Genomic DNA, 17,673 nt, shown 5'->3' on the forward strand with positions numbered 1-17,673 from the left:
TTGATGGACTGCAAACCCTATACACCATGAGTAAGGCTACATTCACATGACAATGAAAAATGGCTCTCAGAACAATGACGTTTTATGGGTGTATTCACAGAGCCGGTTTTTTTTTAACAGGCTGTGAATACTGGCCATCAAAAAATAGGATGGTTCCCATAGAACTCAATGAATCACTTTTTAAAGGCCGTTTTTCAGGAATCAGTCCTTGTAACAGCCGATAAAAACTGATCCTGGCCGAGAACTCCCCGGACACAACGCTGCTTTGAGCGCTGAGCCCGGGGAAGCCCTAGATGTCACTGTCCATATATGGACAGTGAAGTCAGGGCTTTCAACTATGGAATCCTCGGCCAGAGCATCGCAATATATCTGTCCGGGACTACTGTCTTGGGAAAGCCCTTGATGTCACTGTCCATTTATGGACAGTGACGTCAGGTGCTCCATCTGATCCCCCCTGTAGATAGCACCCCCCCATGTAGATAGCATCCCCCTGTAGATAGCACCAGCCCATGTTGATAGCACCAACCCCACTTGTAGATAATACACACACCCCAGTAGATGGCACCTGCATGTAGATAGTGCCACTGTAGCTCCCTGTAGGAGCGGAATCCCCAGCCACGGCCCGCTCTAGCTGGGGATTTCACTCCTAAAGGGAGCTTCTGACGTCTCTGTCCATATATTGACAGTGACATCAGGGGCTCCCTCTAATAGCAGAATCCCCAGAGACGTCAGAAGCTCCCTCTAAGCGCGGAATCCCCTGCCAGAGCGTTTCTGACGCTCTGGCCGTGGATTCCGCTACTGGAGAGAACAGTGACATCAGTGGCTACTCCTGGAGCTGAATCCCGTTCTGGCACATGATTCTGATCTTAGAGGGAGCCCCTGATTTCACTGTACATATATGGTCAGAGACATCAGAGGCTCCCTCTAGGAGCAGAATTCGCGGCCTGAGGGATTCCGTCCCTACAAGGAGCTACAGTGGGGTTGGCACAATCTACAAGGGGGGGTTGGCATGGCGCTATCTACAGGGGACACTGGCGCTATCTACATGGGCACTGTGGCACTATCTATGTGGGCTCTGGCACTTTGCAGGCACTATGTGACTTTATATGTGGGCACTGTTCCAGTATCTACAGTTGGCGCTGTGGCACTTTATATGTGGGCACTGTCACTTTATATGCGCGTACTATATCACTTTATATGTCGGCACTGTGGCACTATCTACAATGGGAACGGTGGCACTATGTGGGCACTGGCACTATGTGGGTACTATCTACAGTGCGTACTGTGGCAGTAGCTACTGGGACATTGTGGCACTATCTACATGGGCACTGGTGTTTTCAGGGGGTTGGGACACAAAAAAAAACCCTGATAAGTGAAGTCCATCCTTCTTTTTTTTTTTTTTTAACGGGCATGAAAAACGACCACTAAAAACGGACAGACGGACTGGAAATGGATAAAAATTTGGAAAGACACTGATGCAAAATGGCCATGAAAAACAGACAGTTGATCAGTTTTTAATGGCCATTTTTTTTCACTAAGGGCGTATTTACACGAACGTCGCACAGACCTATGCTAGTCTATAGGGCAGTGCAGACTGTCAGTGATTTTTGCGCAGCGTGAGTCCGCTGCGTAAAACTCTTGACAGGTCCTATATTTCTGCGTTTTTCGCAAATCACGCACCCACTGAAGTCAATGGGTGCGTGAAAATCACGCGCACCACACGGAAGCACTTCTGTGGGACACGCGTGACTCGCGCAACAGCAGTCTAAAGTATGTTTGCAAACAGAAAAGCACCACGTGCTTTTCGGTTTACAAACATCCAAACAGTGTCATCATGATGGCGGCTGCGCGAAAATCACTCAGCCATGCATCCTATGTGATGACTCACGGAACTGTTAAGTGCCTTTTGCGCACGCAAAACGCCGCATTTTTTTCGTGCGCAAAGGCGCACACGCTCGTGTAAATCCGCCCTAAGAAAGTAGCCTAGGGGCTCATTCAGATGAGCGAAATACTCGTGTGTGTGCTGCGCATTGAAATCCCCCCCCAAAAAATTAAAAAACCCATTTTTCCCTTATAAAATACTTTAATATGAAGAAAAAAATTAGCCGCGTCTGTAACGACCCCACCTATAAAGCTATTATGTTATTTAACCCGCACGGTGAACGCCTTAAAAAAAAAAAAAATAAAAACAAAGCCAGAATTGCTGTTTTCTGTTCATCCTGTCCTAAAAAAAATGTGATGGCGTTATCTACAGAGGGGGCTGTATGGCGTTGTCTACAGAGGGGGCTGTATGGCGTTGTCTACAGAGGGGGCTGTATGGCGTTGTCTACAGAGGGGGCTGTATGGCGTTGTCTACAGAGGGGGCTGTATGGCGTTGTCTACAGAGGGGGCTGTATGGCGTTGTCTACAGAGGGGGCTGTATGGCGTTGTCTACAGAGGGGGCTGTATGGCGTTGTCTACAGAGGGGGCTGTATGGCGTTAACGCCATGCAGCCCGCCCTGTAGGTAACGCCATGCAGCCCGCCCTGTAGGTAACGCTATACAGCCCCCCCTGTAGGTAACGCCATGCAGCCCCAAACCCCCAAAAAATCCGACCTACAGTGTGTACTAGAAAATACATGTTCTCCATGACTAACCTCTGGCTTCCGGCGTCTGCGCAGCTCAATAAAAATGAAAGGAGCGCTGGTCACGCATGCGCACAAGCGCGACCGGCGCTCCATTCATTTCTACGGAGCTGCCGACACAGACCCCGGAAGTCTGAGGTTTGTGATGGAGAACTTCAGGGGACTTTCGGTCCCCTGTTCTCCTTATCGCCGCCAGCGATCACACATGTATCCCCTATCCTGTGGATAGGGGATACATGTCTTTTGTTTAATGGCAGAGCGGGGAGATACCTCCCTGCTCTGCCGTAGTGTTTAGTGGCGTCGCGCTGTAGCAGCCATAGCGGCTGCTAGCGGAGCCTCCGGCCATGGTGGGGGCCCGTGCCGGCGGGCGACACGGGCCCCCTCATGCCGCGGGCCCCGTAGCAGTCGCTACGCCTGCTACGGCGGTAGTTACGCCACTGGGCCATGAAAAACAGATGACAAACGGCTATTAAAAAATGGACAGACGGACTGGAAATGGATGGAAATTTGGAGACACTGATGCAAAATGTCCATGAAAAACCTGACAGTTGATCAGTTTTTAATGGCCATTTTTTTTCACTGTCATGTGAATATAGCCTTAGTCCACTCTCCTCATGGAATTCAGAGCCTGAGATGTGTTCATATATTGTATGGCCCATTCCAGGCACCTTTCATGTTGCAAAGTCTCATAGGTGCAGTTCACCTTACAGAATGTGTGTGTATAATACGGAATATAGACTTATGTAAACTACGTTATTCAGAAGATCAAAATCTCTCAGCAAATCTAAGACTGCTGTCTGACTAGAAATACAGGTTTCCCAGGATATTAGAAAAGAACTGATAAGAAATATGATATTCTATCTACTAACTAACTAGGGGCCGTAGCTAAAGGCTCATGGGCCCACGATGCAAAGGTTCTTCTTGGGCCCCCCCAAACTTCTCATGGCGAGGATCCGCATTTTTCAGCTGCATCGCTGGGTCTTCTAAGTGACCCAACGATGCAGCACTAGCAGCCAGGGGCGTCACTAAGGTCTCGAAACGCCAGGGAAAATAGCCCCAATACATATACCACCCCCCAAAAAAATTGGTGTGTATGTGTATATAGGAGTCAGCATATTTATAGCACTACGATCCTATAGCTATGGATAGGATTAGATACAGTTTCTCAGCAGACAGTATCACATATGATAGGATTAGATACAGTGTGTGAAAGTGATTAAAATAAAGTTTCAATTATTTCATTTTATGCAGCGGTCATCTTGTCTGGAGTCCCCATCTTGTTTCTTTTGTAATTAATAATTAAGTCATTACTCCTTTAAGACAGGTTTTTATGTTTCTAAGTTGAGTGATCTTTGACCTTGGTTCCCATACGAGGCTTGTGAGGAAGTTACAGGGAGTGAGATGGGAGGAGGGCAAATATGCATGTGAGAAAGTCTCCCACATCTTACATTCTTGCCAAGAGATGAATTATAATGCATTGAAATATTCTCATTGGCTGAATCAGAGTTATTATCATATTGTAGATGATTGGCTGAAATCAAGCCTACATCCCTTTTGAATGATATTATTGTAATTGAGTTTGGCAATAAACGGCAGAGAAGGATTTTGAGTATACAAGCATGGTCTCTTGTGTCATCTTTTCTCTCAGAGATATATATATTGATTACCTATGATTTGAAACTGGATAAATCACTAGAGGGCGGGTATCAGTTGACATACCCAATACAAATTTGAGTCTAATATATTTTGGCCCATGATTGCGTTAACACAGTGGCTCAGCAGTCAGTATTACACATGATAGGATTAGATACAGTGACTCAGCAGACAGTATCACACGTTATAGGATTAGATATAGGGCCCAGCTCGCTGACATTGCGGCTCCAGCGCTGGACCCAGGAAAGGTAAGAATGAGGGCTTATTTACACGAACGTGATATACCTCCGTGCAACGTGCGTGATTTTCACGCGCCTCGCACGGACCTATGTTAGTCTATGGGGCCGTGCAGACAGTCCGTGATTTTCACGCAGCGTATGTCCGCTGCGTGAAACGGACATGTCCTATGTTTGTGCGTTTCTTGCGCATCACGCACCCATTGAAGTCAATGGGTGCGTGAAAATCACGCGCAGCACACTGAAGCACTTCCGTGGGACGCGCGTGATTCGCGCAAGAGCAGTAAAAAGTATGATTGAAAACCGAAAAGCACAACGTGCTTTTCGGTTTACAAACATACAAACAGAGTGTCATAATAATGGCGGCTGCGCGAAAATCGCATTATATGGTGATGACACACGGAGCTGTTAAGTGCCTTTTGCGCACACAAAACGCCGCGTTTTTTGCGTGGGCAAAACGCACGCGCTTGTGTAAATCCAGCCTAATAATTTTTTTGTTTTTTTAAGTGTTACTTAGGCTTCATGCCCACTTCCGTTTTATCCTTCAGGGTGCTAGCCATTTTTTTGATGACTAGCACCCTGACCCATTCATTTCAATGGGGCCATGCACACTTCAGTTTTTTTGATGGTCCCGTTGTTCCGTTCCGACAAAAGTAGAGAATGTCCGACTTTGGTCCTAGATTCCATGACCGTTGGGCCCATACAAGTCAGTGGGTCCGTCAAAAAAACTGAAGGCACACGGAAGGCATCCGTGTGCCGTCCGTGTGTGACGGAGCCGTTGCCTAGCAACTGCCAGGCGGGCAGAAGTAGACGGAGAGAGAGATATTGCACTGCACTTATCGTCAGCCCCTTCTCTCTATCCAGCTCTGATCGGCAGTCTCTTCTCTCTATCAGTGCTGGATATAGAGAAGAGGCTGGCGATCAGTGTTGGATAGAGAGAAGGGGCAGCCCTTTCGGGCAGAGCATCTGCAGCAATAGAAAGAAAAAGCAGTTCATACGTACCCAGGCCGTTGTCTTGGGGACGTGTCCCTCTTTTGACATCCAGTCCGACCTCCCTGGATGACGCGGCAGTCCATGTGACCGCTGCACCCTGTGATTGGCTGCAGCGTTCACATGGGATGAAACGTCATCCCAGGAGGCCAGACTGGAGGAAGAAGCAGGCAGTTCTGGCTAAGTATAAACTTATTTTTTTCTGAGTTGGGTTTCTTGAAGGAAACGTTACAAATCTATATTGTGAGCACCGCGCATGGTACTCACTGTCCAGCGGTAGTCACTGTCCTGGGTGCTGAAAGAGTTACTGCCGATCAGTGCAGCCCCTTCTCTCTATCCAGCACTGATCGTAACTCTTTCAGCACCCTGGACAGTGAGTACCATGCGCGGCGCTCGGAAACAGAAACACGGAAGTGTACACGGAGTACATATGGGAACCACACTGATCCAATCACGGACACACGGATCCGTGAAAAACGGCCGTGAAAACGGTGATGGAAGTGTGCATGAGGCCTAATTCGTGTGTTTGTGTTTTTTTACAGGTTAGGTTGTTGGACTACTTTGGATTCGAGGACTACTTCGATAACGGCGTTTTTTTTATTCTCAATAAAATGGATAATGAGGATTGTGTGGGAGTTTTATTTCAATAAAATATTTTTTCTATGTCTTTGTATTTTCTAAACTTTATTACTACCACCTTATTAATAGCTGCTGGCTGATTGACAACATCCATTACTAAGGGAAGGCTTAGTGTTAGCCGATGCAGAGGCTAACACTAACCCCCATTATTAGCCCGTTACCCACCACCACCAGGAAGAGCCGGGTACGATCCAGGACCCGACCATCTGTCGTGATTGTTGGGCACTATTATTAGGCTGGGAAAGCCCAAAAACAGTGGCCCTTCCCACCCTGGTAATGCTAGGCTGCTGCTGTGTTGTATCTGGCTGGTTATAAAAATGTGGGAACCCCACATCGAGCTTTCCAATTATTTATTTATTTATTAAAATGACGTGGGGTCCCCCCCATTTTTCATAACCAGCCAGGTACAATACAGCAGCAGCAGGCTGGCATTACCAGGGTGGGAAGGGCCACTGTGATCATACCTGGCTCTACCCGGCACCCCTGGTGGCGGTGGGTACCGGAGTAATAATGGGGTTAGTGTTAGCCTCTGCACCGGCTAACACTAAGCCGCGCCTTATTAATGGATGCTGTCAATCAGCCAGCAGCTATTAATAAAGCAGAAGTAATAAAGTTTAAAAAAACATACAAAGACATAGAAAAAACAGGTTTATTGAAATAAAATAAAAACCCACAACCCCAATTAACCATTTTATTGATAATAAAAAAAAGCCGTCATCGAAGTAGTCCTCGAATCCGACGTAGTCCAATGATGGAACACAAAACACCAAAAAAAAACATTAGTAAGGACCTGTTCACATCACCGCTGTCCTTCCGTCGGAGGTTTCCGTCAGGTAACCCCTTAACAGAACGACAAACTGAAGCTTCCGTTTCCCTCACCATTGATTGGTTCCGTTGTTTTGACAGTCAATAGCGCCGTCGACTGCGCTATTGGTTGCGTCAAGAACAACGGAACCCTGTCACAACGGTGACAAACGGAAACCTTTAGCAACGTTTCCGTCACCATAGAGATCAATGGTGAGGGAAACGGAAATTGAGGTTTCAGTTTGCCCCCCTCTTTCTAACCATTTAAATGCCATGGTCGCTATTGACCGCATTTAGCGATCCCGCTAGTTACTGTGAAGTGTCGGCTGTAGCATACAGCCGACACCCGCATCGTATACTTCCACTACCCGGCTATGACGTAGCGATACGTCAAATGTCGAGAGGGGGTTAAGGGTCAGTTCACACGTTGCGTAAATGCTGCGGTTTTTCCGCAAAGGAATTTGTTGCAGAAAATCCGCAGCAAATATAGGAGCAGCAAACTGGATGAGATAAAACAAATCTCATCCACACGCTGCGTAAATACTGAGCGGAAAAAAAACGCTCAGAAATTGACCTTTGGTGCGGTCAATTGTATTTGCGTAAACGCTACTTATTTGTTTGCGGGTTTTCCCCATTGAATTAAATGGGGAAGTAAAATCCGCAACAACTAGCAGTTGTTGTGTCTTTTGTGGGGAAATTGCAGAGATTCTGACACAAAAAACTCAACTCAGAATAAAATCTCATACTTACTCAGAAGTCTGTGTTCCTCCCTCCAGCGCAGTTCGTCCCATGTGACCACTGCAGCCAATCACAGGCTGTAGCGGCGGTCATATGGGATGAAGCATCAACCCAGAAGGCCGGCCTGGATGACATCAGAGGGCCGGCTTCCTGGGATGACGCTTTAGCCCATGTGGCCACCGCTGCAGCCAATCACAGGCTGCAGCAGTCTCCTGGGATTAACTATCATCAAGTGATGTAGTTTACTGCAGCGGACATTCTGGGCGAAAAACTGCATTACAGTTTGGTGCAGTTTTTCGCCTGGAATTCCCTGTGGCACAAAGGGCAGATACGCTGCGTGCTTTTACGCAGCGTGTAAACCCCGTGTGAATTCAGCCTTACAGTTAGTACTTTAGGGTCCTTGAAGTCTCTGACTGTGAAAATAGATGACTGAGCACAAAAGAGAAAGGGTGGATTCCCACACGGCAGACTTTTTTGCAGAAATTTCTGCAACTGAAAAATTTGTTCCATTCATTTGAATGTGTTTGTTTCTGCTGCAGGTGCCTGGGTTTCTGCAAGTTCCATTGAGATAAAATTAACTGATTTTCAGTATCAGAAATGTCTGCATTTGACTGCACCCAAACACACATACAGTAAGGGCTAATTCAGACGAGTGTTAAAACAACGGCCGCTAAAACAACGGCCGTCACACAGACACATGTACTTGAATGGGGCCGTTCACATAACCGTTGTTTCAAAGGAGAGTGTGAAGGGTCAGTGAAAAAATAGGATAAGTCCCATTTTACTGCATGTCATGCATCCCTCTCTAGACTCTAGTCTATGGGGGGATCCGTGACAACGCGCCCCGCACGGGTGCACCTCGGACGTGAAAAACTGCAATTTTTCACGTCCGAGGTTAGCTACGCTTGGCTGAATGTAGCCTTATTCTAGCTAATCATTTCTGTGTTAGGAGATTCTGTCACGGAGCCAGCAGACGGCGGTGCGAACTTACTTTGTCACCAAGGGATTTGACGTAGGGCTAAACTGGTGATTGGAGTCTAAGGGGACCCCCGGTATTCACCCTTTAACCCCTATACAGGGATCTGGACTTTGCTTCAGGAGAACCCGGGGTTGCTACCCCCAGAGTAATCTCAATTGGTGACAGGCAACAAAACCGGTATAGTGCCAGTAATGGCAGTGGTCTAGTATGGCAAAAGGTCAGGATAGGTGGCAAGGTTCGTAACGGGTCACGTAGCAAATGTTCAGGGCAGGCGGCAGGCAGATGGCAGAGGATCATCACTGGTCACTGAGCAAGAGGTCAGGGCAGGCAAGGATGGTCAAAGGTACAGGCTGATGTCAAAACAGGGGAATTCAATAGATGAGATAGCTGAGAGACGATAGGAACACAGGGAACACCAGTATAAACCAACTTGCTCTGGGAAGAATGGGGAGGAGCCTTTATATCCAGGGAAAGCTGAGAATAGATTTTGGTGCACGCGCACTAGGACTCAGAAGCAAGCGTTGGCAGCGTGGGAGGCTTCCACAAGAGGAGCAGCGCCAGCAAGGACGCCGGGAGTAGGTAAGTGCAACACGAGGAGCAGCGAGTATTAGTAATTACGGGCACGGACGGTCGGGGACAGTCTTCTGCAATTTAATGTATTGTGGCATCTGTGTAGGCATTATACTGCATGGGGGCATCTGTGTGGGCATTATACTGCATGGGGTCATCTGCGAGGGCATTATACTGCATGGGGCATCTATGAGGGGATTATACTGTATGAGTGAATCTGTGTGGGCTCTACACTGTATAGGGGCATCTGTGTGGGCATTATACTGCATGGGGGCATCTGTATGGGCATTATACTGTATGGGGGCATCTATGGGGGCATCCATGGGGGCATTATACTGATTAGTGGCAGCTACGGGGCATTATACTGTATGGGGCAGCTATTTGGTATTATACTGTATGGGAGGCACTATGGGAGCATGAACTGTGTGGGCTGAATCGGATGTATATGGGCGGGGATTAGGTGGGATTAGAGGCGTGGCTTAAAAGGTAAAACTTGCCGCGCTACGCTGTTGTCCTTTGCGTTATTTTAAAATTGTGAGGTATGCCTATATAAATAATTAATAAAATATGACTAATTTAATAAGCAATATAAGAATAAGGCACAATATGCTTGTGCAAATAGCAAATAATTCCCACGGGAGAAAGAAATAATATTTCCTAGGAATAAAAAAAATAAAATAAAAGTACCATTTCATTTATAGCACCAAAAGTAATGAGAAAGACAGAATAAATAATATATAATAAACTAACTATAAGTTGGCGCATACCAAGGTGCATGAAAAATCGTTACATTATAATAATAATAAAAGTAAGTAATAGTGCCATGAAATCAGCGAAACGTTCACAGTCAGGCGCCGGCCATAAAGTACCCAAATATGTAAATCGTGTCAAATCAAATATACATAAACAAATCTAGTATAAAATAGCATTCATCATCACAGACGTCCATCAGTGTATGTGCCAAACTAGTTGCAATTCCTATTCTCTCTCATATAACATGAGAATTGTTTGTACTTTTATGGACACGGCGATACCAATTATGTTTATTTTTTTACATTACTTTAGGGGGAAAACTTTTTTTTCTATTTAAATAAAGTTTTTACAAATGTACAAAAAAAATGAAACAATTTAAGTTTTTTTTTATTTCCCCCATAGTTGTGTATTGCAGAATATTGTATTGCAATACATTTTTACCTTGATAGGAGCACAAAGATGGCAGACCTGGGGGCCTTCATTAGTCCCGCAGGCTAACCATGAAAACAACAGCACCCTGGGAGACAGCGATCATGTTGTAGGGGGGAATGGAATGACAGAATTAATTGACAATTAATTTATTGACAGTTTATGATCTTTCTCTGATCCAAGACAATATTTGTCATATATATCATATATTAATCAAATTCTATACATATAGAGAACACACTCCACCAACACCTATTTTTTCCCCAAGCATCTGCCATCAGGAGGTCCCCATACACATTAGACTGCCGGACCTGAACCTTGGAGACCATACACATATTAGATAAAAACCAGACAGATGGACGACCAATTGGTAAATAACGAAATTCAACCAGCCGAATACTGAACAAATTTTCAAAGCAGTAATGTCAATGAATTGAGAGAACTACATGAAAAAATAAATTGGTACAAAACCGTAAAGCTTTATAAAGAAACTTTTTTTATGTATAATTAGCATTTCAATTGGAGAAGTTGAAAGGACTCTATTTACATGGCCATTCCCATCCTCTTCCCTGGACTTGTTAAACAGGAAATATCAGATGTTGCTGTGCAACTGGACATCTAGGAGCTATATTATAATGGATAACGTGGAGAGCGGTCGACCTGACAAGGTAACAGTCTATGGATTCTATATTATTTATAGGTGAGGTTATACTATAGCCGGTTACTGTAGTATTATGTATTGTGTGTGCTGGCTTCCCTTGGCTTTTGTTTCCCTCTTAGTAGATGTTTGAGTCAATATAGTGTCACTATTTTTCTACACTACAGACCATGCTGGTACCATTATATAAATTAAGAATTCTAAATAAACCTTGTTCCAAAGCTACTGCAGTTGAAAACAATTGAGATATATGCGTGTGGTGTGAAGAGGGGAGGTTGGTGCAAAAATTAGCTGGGCTATTTTAAAAATGGTGCATGAGATTTATTTATTTTTAATTACAGATTTCATGTTTTAGAATAATAATTATATTTTCAGATTACGCATTAACTCAGAAATGGTGCATTTATTCACAAATTGGACTGCTACCAATTGCGAGCACGGACCACCATTTTTATTTCTTAATGAACATCTCACAGTGTGTTTGATACTTGATATAAAGAAAAAAAATACTGCACTTACAATATATGGTTGTTCTTCTTGTAGTAAAAGTGATTGTGTAGCCGTGGCCGCTCTGACCCTGAAACATAGATAGGATTAGAATATATGGTATTATCTGCTATACATTATAATAAGCATCAGATATAATATATGGTATAAGCAAGGGCATATGTACCAAAGAAGTAGACTATGGGGCCCCCTAAAGGGAGGGGGCCCAGACCAGGTAGAATGATGAGAACCTGCGCAGGGATCCCCTTCCCACAGCTCTTACAAACAAGGGCGGGAGAATTAACCCAAGGATCATGGAAAAGAGATAGAGGGTAAATCCCCTGCCGCAGAAGGTTAGGAGTATGGTGGTATTAACCCATTCTAATCTTTGTAGTGGGCCTCCTCACCCTTATGTGAACTCTTGGTGATAAATTATCTGCTGTAAATTATAAATATCAGAATATATGGGATACATTCTGATCTACTGTTTCTTAGAAGTACCAGACAGTGGTTGTCCAACCTGTGGCTTCTCAGCTGTTGTCAAATTTCAACTTCTAGCATTTCCGGATATATTCATACGGTTTACTCATATCGGCAAGTACCGTGATTTGACCGCACCTTGTGAATAGACCAGAAGGAGTCTATAGGAGTCAATATGTACATTGTTGTGAACTGGCATCACCTGTGAGAACAGCAGCAGACATAACGGTCTATTCAGTAAGGCTCCATGCACACGGTCGTAGTTTTTATCAGAAATTACGGAAAAATCTGCAGACCCATTCATTTCTATAGGCCACGGACACCTTTCTGTTGTGTCCAGGCCGTAGAAATGATCCGCAAAATATAGAACATGTCCTATTCCTGTCCCCAATTCCAGCACGCCTATAGAAGTCTATGGGCGCGTGCAATATTGTGGACGACGACAGATGTGCATCCGTAGCTGTCCGTAATTGCGGAAGCGTTGCTATGCGACAAAATTAAAAATGCCAATAAAAACGCATGTTCCATTTTAATAACGCCAGCGTTTTTAGTAGTGGTTTTTGATGCAGTTTAAAATGCCAGAAAAATTCTTTGTGTAAAGGAGGCCTGTACTGCAAGGTTAAAGAGGCTCTGTCACCAGATTTTGCAACCCCTATCTCCTATTGCAGCAGATCGGCGCTGCAATGTAGATAAGAGTAAAGTTTTTTTTTGTTTTTTTTTAAACAAGCATTTTTGGCCAAGTTATGACCATTTTTATATTTATGCAAATGAGGCTTTCTAAAGTACAACTGGGCGTGTTTAAAGTTAAAGTACAACTGGGCGTGTATTATGTGTGTTACATCTGGGCGTTTTTACTTCTTTTACTAGCTGGGCGTTGTGAATAGAAGTGTATGATGCTGACGAATCAGCATCATCCACTTCTCTTCGTTACCGCCCAGCTTCTGGCAGTGCACAGACACACAGCGTGTTCTCGAGAGATCACGCTGTGACGTCACTCACTTCCTGCCCCAGGTCCTGCATCGTGTCGGACGAGCGAGGACACATCGGCACCAGAGGCTACATTTGATTCTGCAGCAGCATCGGCGTTTGCAGGTAAGTCGATGTAGTCGATGGGCTTTCATTATTCTAAGATCCGCTCCTAGAGGGAACCCCTAATGTCACTGTCCATATAAGGACAGTGACACCAGGGGCTCTTCCTGGAGCAGAATCCTGCCACAGCGTGGAGAAAATACTCTGTTTGGGGCTGCCGCTCCTAGAGGGAGCCCTAAAGGCGCCATATACAGGTGATATAGCGCTATCTACATGGGGTGGAGCTATCGTCAAGGTGGGTGTGGCACTATCTACATGGGCACTGTAGCACTATATGGGCACTATCTACAGGGGACACTGGCACTATCTACATGGACACTATGTGTGGTACTATCTACATGGGCACTGGCATTAGGGGAAGCTAAGGGGCATTATACTGTATGATGTCAGCTAAGTGGGCATTATACTGTTTGGGGCAACTATGGGGGCATTATACAGTATAGGGCAGGGATGGAGGCATTATGCTGTATGTCGGCAGCTATGGAGACATTATACGATATAGGAGAATTTGTGTGGGCATTATAATGTATGGGGCATCTGTTTTGGCTTTATAATGTATTGGGGCATTTATAGGGGCATTATACTGTGTGAGGAGCAGCTATAGGGGCATTATACTGTGTGAGGAGCATCTATAGGGACATTATACTGTGGGAGGAGGGTTCTATATGGCATTATACTGTGGGGAGACACTATGGGAGCATGATAATGTATGGGCTGAACTGGGTGTGTATGGGCAGGGTTAGAGGTGTGGTTTAAAAGGGAAAAATAGTGCTATGCGTGCCCCTCTTTGAGATACTTGAAAGTTGGGAGGTATGATTGACATGCTGCAGGTTTATGAACCGTTTCGCTGCAGACTTTGTAGCATGTGCATGAAATTTGTGCAATCTCATCCACTTTGCTGCTACTGTAAATGCTGCGGAATTTCTGCATAGAATTGTGTTGCATCAATTCTACAGCGTTTATGTTATGTGGAACACGACCCAATACATTTGCATTGGATTTTCACAATCCCATTTACATGCTGGAGAAAAAAAATCTACAAGGTTTTTTGGAAGTACCGCAGATGTTAAAGGCTATGTAAACCTTTGAAAGACAATTTAAAAAAATTAAATAAAAAAATAGGTTAGTCAGTGTGATTAGTGCAACTTTCTAAATAGTTTTTATTAAAAATTACTTTTTAAGATACGGCTGCTCTGTATTCTCTATATAGACCAGCTGTATCTTTTGCTAAATCCTGCTCCCGTCAGGTCCATGGGACTGACGGGATCAGTGAAATCAGGTCCTGTGTTTCTCTGACCTGTAATCTATCACATCTAAATTGCACTAATCACACTGACTATATAAAATATGCTGACTTAATAAAATTGCCAGTCAAAGGTGTACATAGCCTTTAAAATCCACAGCCTACCCTGTATTTTTTTATGCGTTTTTTGCGGCCATTTTTCTATTGACCCAATGAAACACAGCTCCAAAAATGGTTCAAGAAGTGACGTGCACTTCGTTTTACAGTGCGTTTTTTTACGTGCGTTTTTTTCAAATGGCCGCGTAAAAAAACGACCCGTCGGAACGAAACATAGTTTTTCCCATTGAAATCAATAGGCATATGTTTGGAGGCGTTCAGCTTCCGTATTTTCGGCCCGAAAACGGCTGAAAATAAGCCGTGTGAACATACCCTTAGGCCCCCATGCAGACGAACGTGCTTTTGCGGCTGCAATTCCCCCGAAAATCCACGGGAGAATTGCGGCCCCATTCATTTCTATGGGGCCATGTACACGACCGTAGTTTTTACGGTCCATGCATGGCCCGGGAGCCTGCACCGCAGAAAGAACGGACCTGCCTTAGTACGGCCGTCTTCTGTGGCCCGGGCTCATTGAAAATAATGGCCGCGGCCATGTGCATGTCTCGTGATTTGCGGGTGGCTCGCGTCTGACAGTCCGCAGCCGGCCGACCCGAAAATCACGGCCGTGCACATGGCTACAGTCGTGTGCATGAGGCCTTAGGGTATGTGCACACACACTAATTACGTCCGTAATTTACAGACGTATTTCGGCCGCAAGTCCCGGACCGAACACAGTGCAGGGATCCGGGCTCCTAGCATCATAGTTATATACGATGCTAGGAGTCCCTGCCTCTCTGCAGGACAACTGTCCCGTACTGTAATCATGTTTTCAGTATGGGACAGTAGTTCCACGGAGAGGCAGGGACTCCTAGCATCGTACATATGTATGATGCTAGGAGCCCGGCTCCCTGCACTGAGTTCGGTCCACTACTTGCGGCCGAAATACGTCCGTGAATTACGGACGTAATTAGTGTGTGTGCACGTACCCTTAGGGTTTATCCACACACAACAGAATTGCTACAGAAAATTTCTGCAGCAATACCATTGAAAGTAGCAAACTTTCCACTGCTGCAAAAACACACCATTTCCTGCGTTTTTTACGGCATAATATGGTGCGTATTTTGCTGCTCTTTTTCTCAATGTTGGGGGATGATGACCTCTCCTGTGAAAAACGCAGCAATTCAGTAAACTTTATGAAGCAGGAATTGACGTGCTGTGGTACAAAAAATATGCACCGCAGGTCAATTTCGGCTCTGAATTTTTTTGCAGCGTGTGGATGAGATTTGTTAAACCTCACCCACTTTGCTGCTACCGTATTCTGCTGCGTATTTTCCGTCTGCAATTCCGGTAGTAAAAAACGCAGAAATTCTGCTGCGTGTGAACGAGCCCTTAAAAGGAGCAACATTTTCAACTTATTTGATAAGTAAAATGCAAAAACTGGATGTGTGATCCTGGCCAAAGTATAAGGTAAAACACAGTATATATGCTACTATAAATTACAAATGTAACACTCAATACAAGGTAAGGATAATGCAATGAAATAATCTCACCTCCTATATTGACATTTTGCAAAAATGGGAGTTGTTATTGGTCAGTGCAGGAGCTGAGCACCTCCAGCAGTCATGGAGATCCTCATGTGATCAGCTGAATCCTCACAGGTGCAGCTACAATTACAATATGGAACCTGCCACATTACAATTGTGGGCCTTCAGGAGCTCAGTCATTTTTCTGATGCCTGACTTAGAACTTGCTGTCACTGTATGGTAAAGCTGACATGTTTTTCCCCACTTTTTAAGAAGAAAATAATATTTATTTCTGTGTTGTATCTTATTAATATTAAATGCAAAGAGCCCCCCCCCCCCCCCCAATTCCTCTTGAAAGAGATGTGCATTGTGTGATCCAGGTGGTGATCGTGTTGAGGGTGACATATGCATCTTATCATATTATTGCTGTGACTGTTGGTTTTGTGTTTTTTTTTTTTAGAATACCATTCTGAGACGACGATCGCATATGAAGTTTTTCGCATGTTTTTTTTTTTAACCAAACCTAGGAGTGGATACTAAAGAAAGAAAATGCGTTAGTCTGTTCTTTATACCTTTCCTTGTCTTTAGATTCACTTCTGACTGGCTAAAAAAAAAATGGAGCGAAAAACTGCATCAAAACCATGCGTGTGATCCTGGCCTAAAGTTCACACATTTTGATACAGTTCTTCTATGTAGCTTTTTGTAGCCAGCATTTGGAATGGATCCGAAAGGAGGAAACCCATAAGGGTTTACTTACACAATGTGGTTCAATCACGTTAGTATGCCAGATTTTTCCTAAACTGCCGCGTTTCATTGCAAATTTGTCCTAAATTCGGTGACGTGTGAATATACCATTAAGGCCTTATTCACACGAGCGTGTCCGTTTTGCGTGCGTAAAAAAACTCTGTTTTTCTTGCGTTGCAGTTCCGTGTGACATCCGTGTACAGTGCCTGTCTGCGTATTGCACGCGTGTATCTCACGCGTTTTTTACGTTCTCAAAATAAACTGAAGGTGATTTTTATTTTCCTAATTTCTTTGCAACTGTTGCGTGAAAAATACATGGCACACGGATGTGCATCCCTGTGCTGTCCGTGATTTTCACGCACCCATTGACTTCAATGGGTGCATGATGTGCATAAAACGCACAAATATAGGACATGCAGTGAACGTCCGGTGTTTTAACGCGTGTAACACGGACGTGAAATACGCTCGTGTCTATAAGGCCTTAATGCGTTTTTCAATGCAGTTGTTTTTAATGCAATTTTTAAACGCAACATCTATCCTTTAGGCCAGGAACACACACTCTTTTGAGCCAAACACAGGAGTGGACACAAATGAAAGGAGATGGATCAGTCTTTTATTTCTACCTTTTCTTCTATTTAAATGGTAAGAGCCACATCGAAAAACTGCATGCGATTTGGTGCGTTTGCATTTTTTTTTTTTTACCACGACTGCCTCTAAAAATGCCCCAAATCGCAGTAAAAATGCATGCAGTTTTCTGATGCATTTTTTTATGCGGATCTAACCGCCGCTCTCCATCTCTTCTGGGTTTTGACTCACAAATACATCAATGTTCTTTTCTATTTGCAAAACTGATGAAAGTAATGCATGTGTATTTTATATGCCTATTTGAATAACTGCAATAGATAAACCAGGCCTCATGCACGCGAGCGCAATGGCTTTT

General features: G+C 44.5%; 1 long non-coding RNA gene across 1 annotated transcript in view; it reads right to left on the reverse strand.

Annotated features, from left to right (window-relative positions):
• Positions 1-17,673, reverse strand: part of LOC142659197 (uncharacterized) — a 40,913-nt gene that overhangs the window by 6,526 nt on the left and 16,714 nt on the right. Inside the window, exon 2 of the long non-coding RNA XR_012850281.1 lies at positions 11,592-11,649. This is a non-coding gene — a long non-coding RNA (uncharacterized LOC142659197). The remainder of the gene's footprint in view (positions 1-11,591; positions 11,650-17,673) is intronic.

The sequence above is a fragment of the Rhinoderma darwinii genome, chromosome 8 (genome assembly GCF_050947455.1).
Source record: "Rhinoderma darwinii isolate aRhiDar2 chromosome 8, aRhiDar2.hap1, whole genome shotgun sequence".
Lineage (NCBI taxonomy): Eukaryota > Metazoa > Chordata > Amphibia > Anura > Rhinodermatidae > Rhinoderma > Rhinoderma darwinii.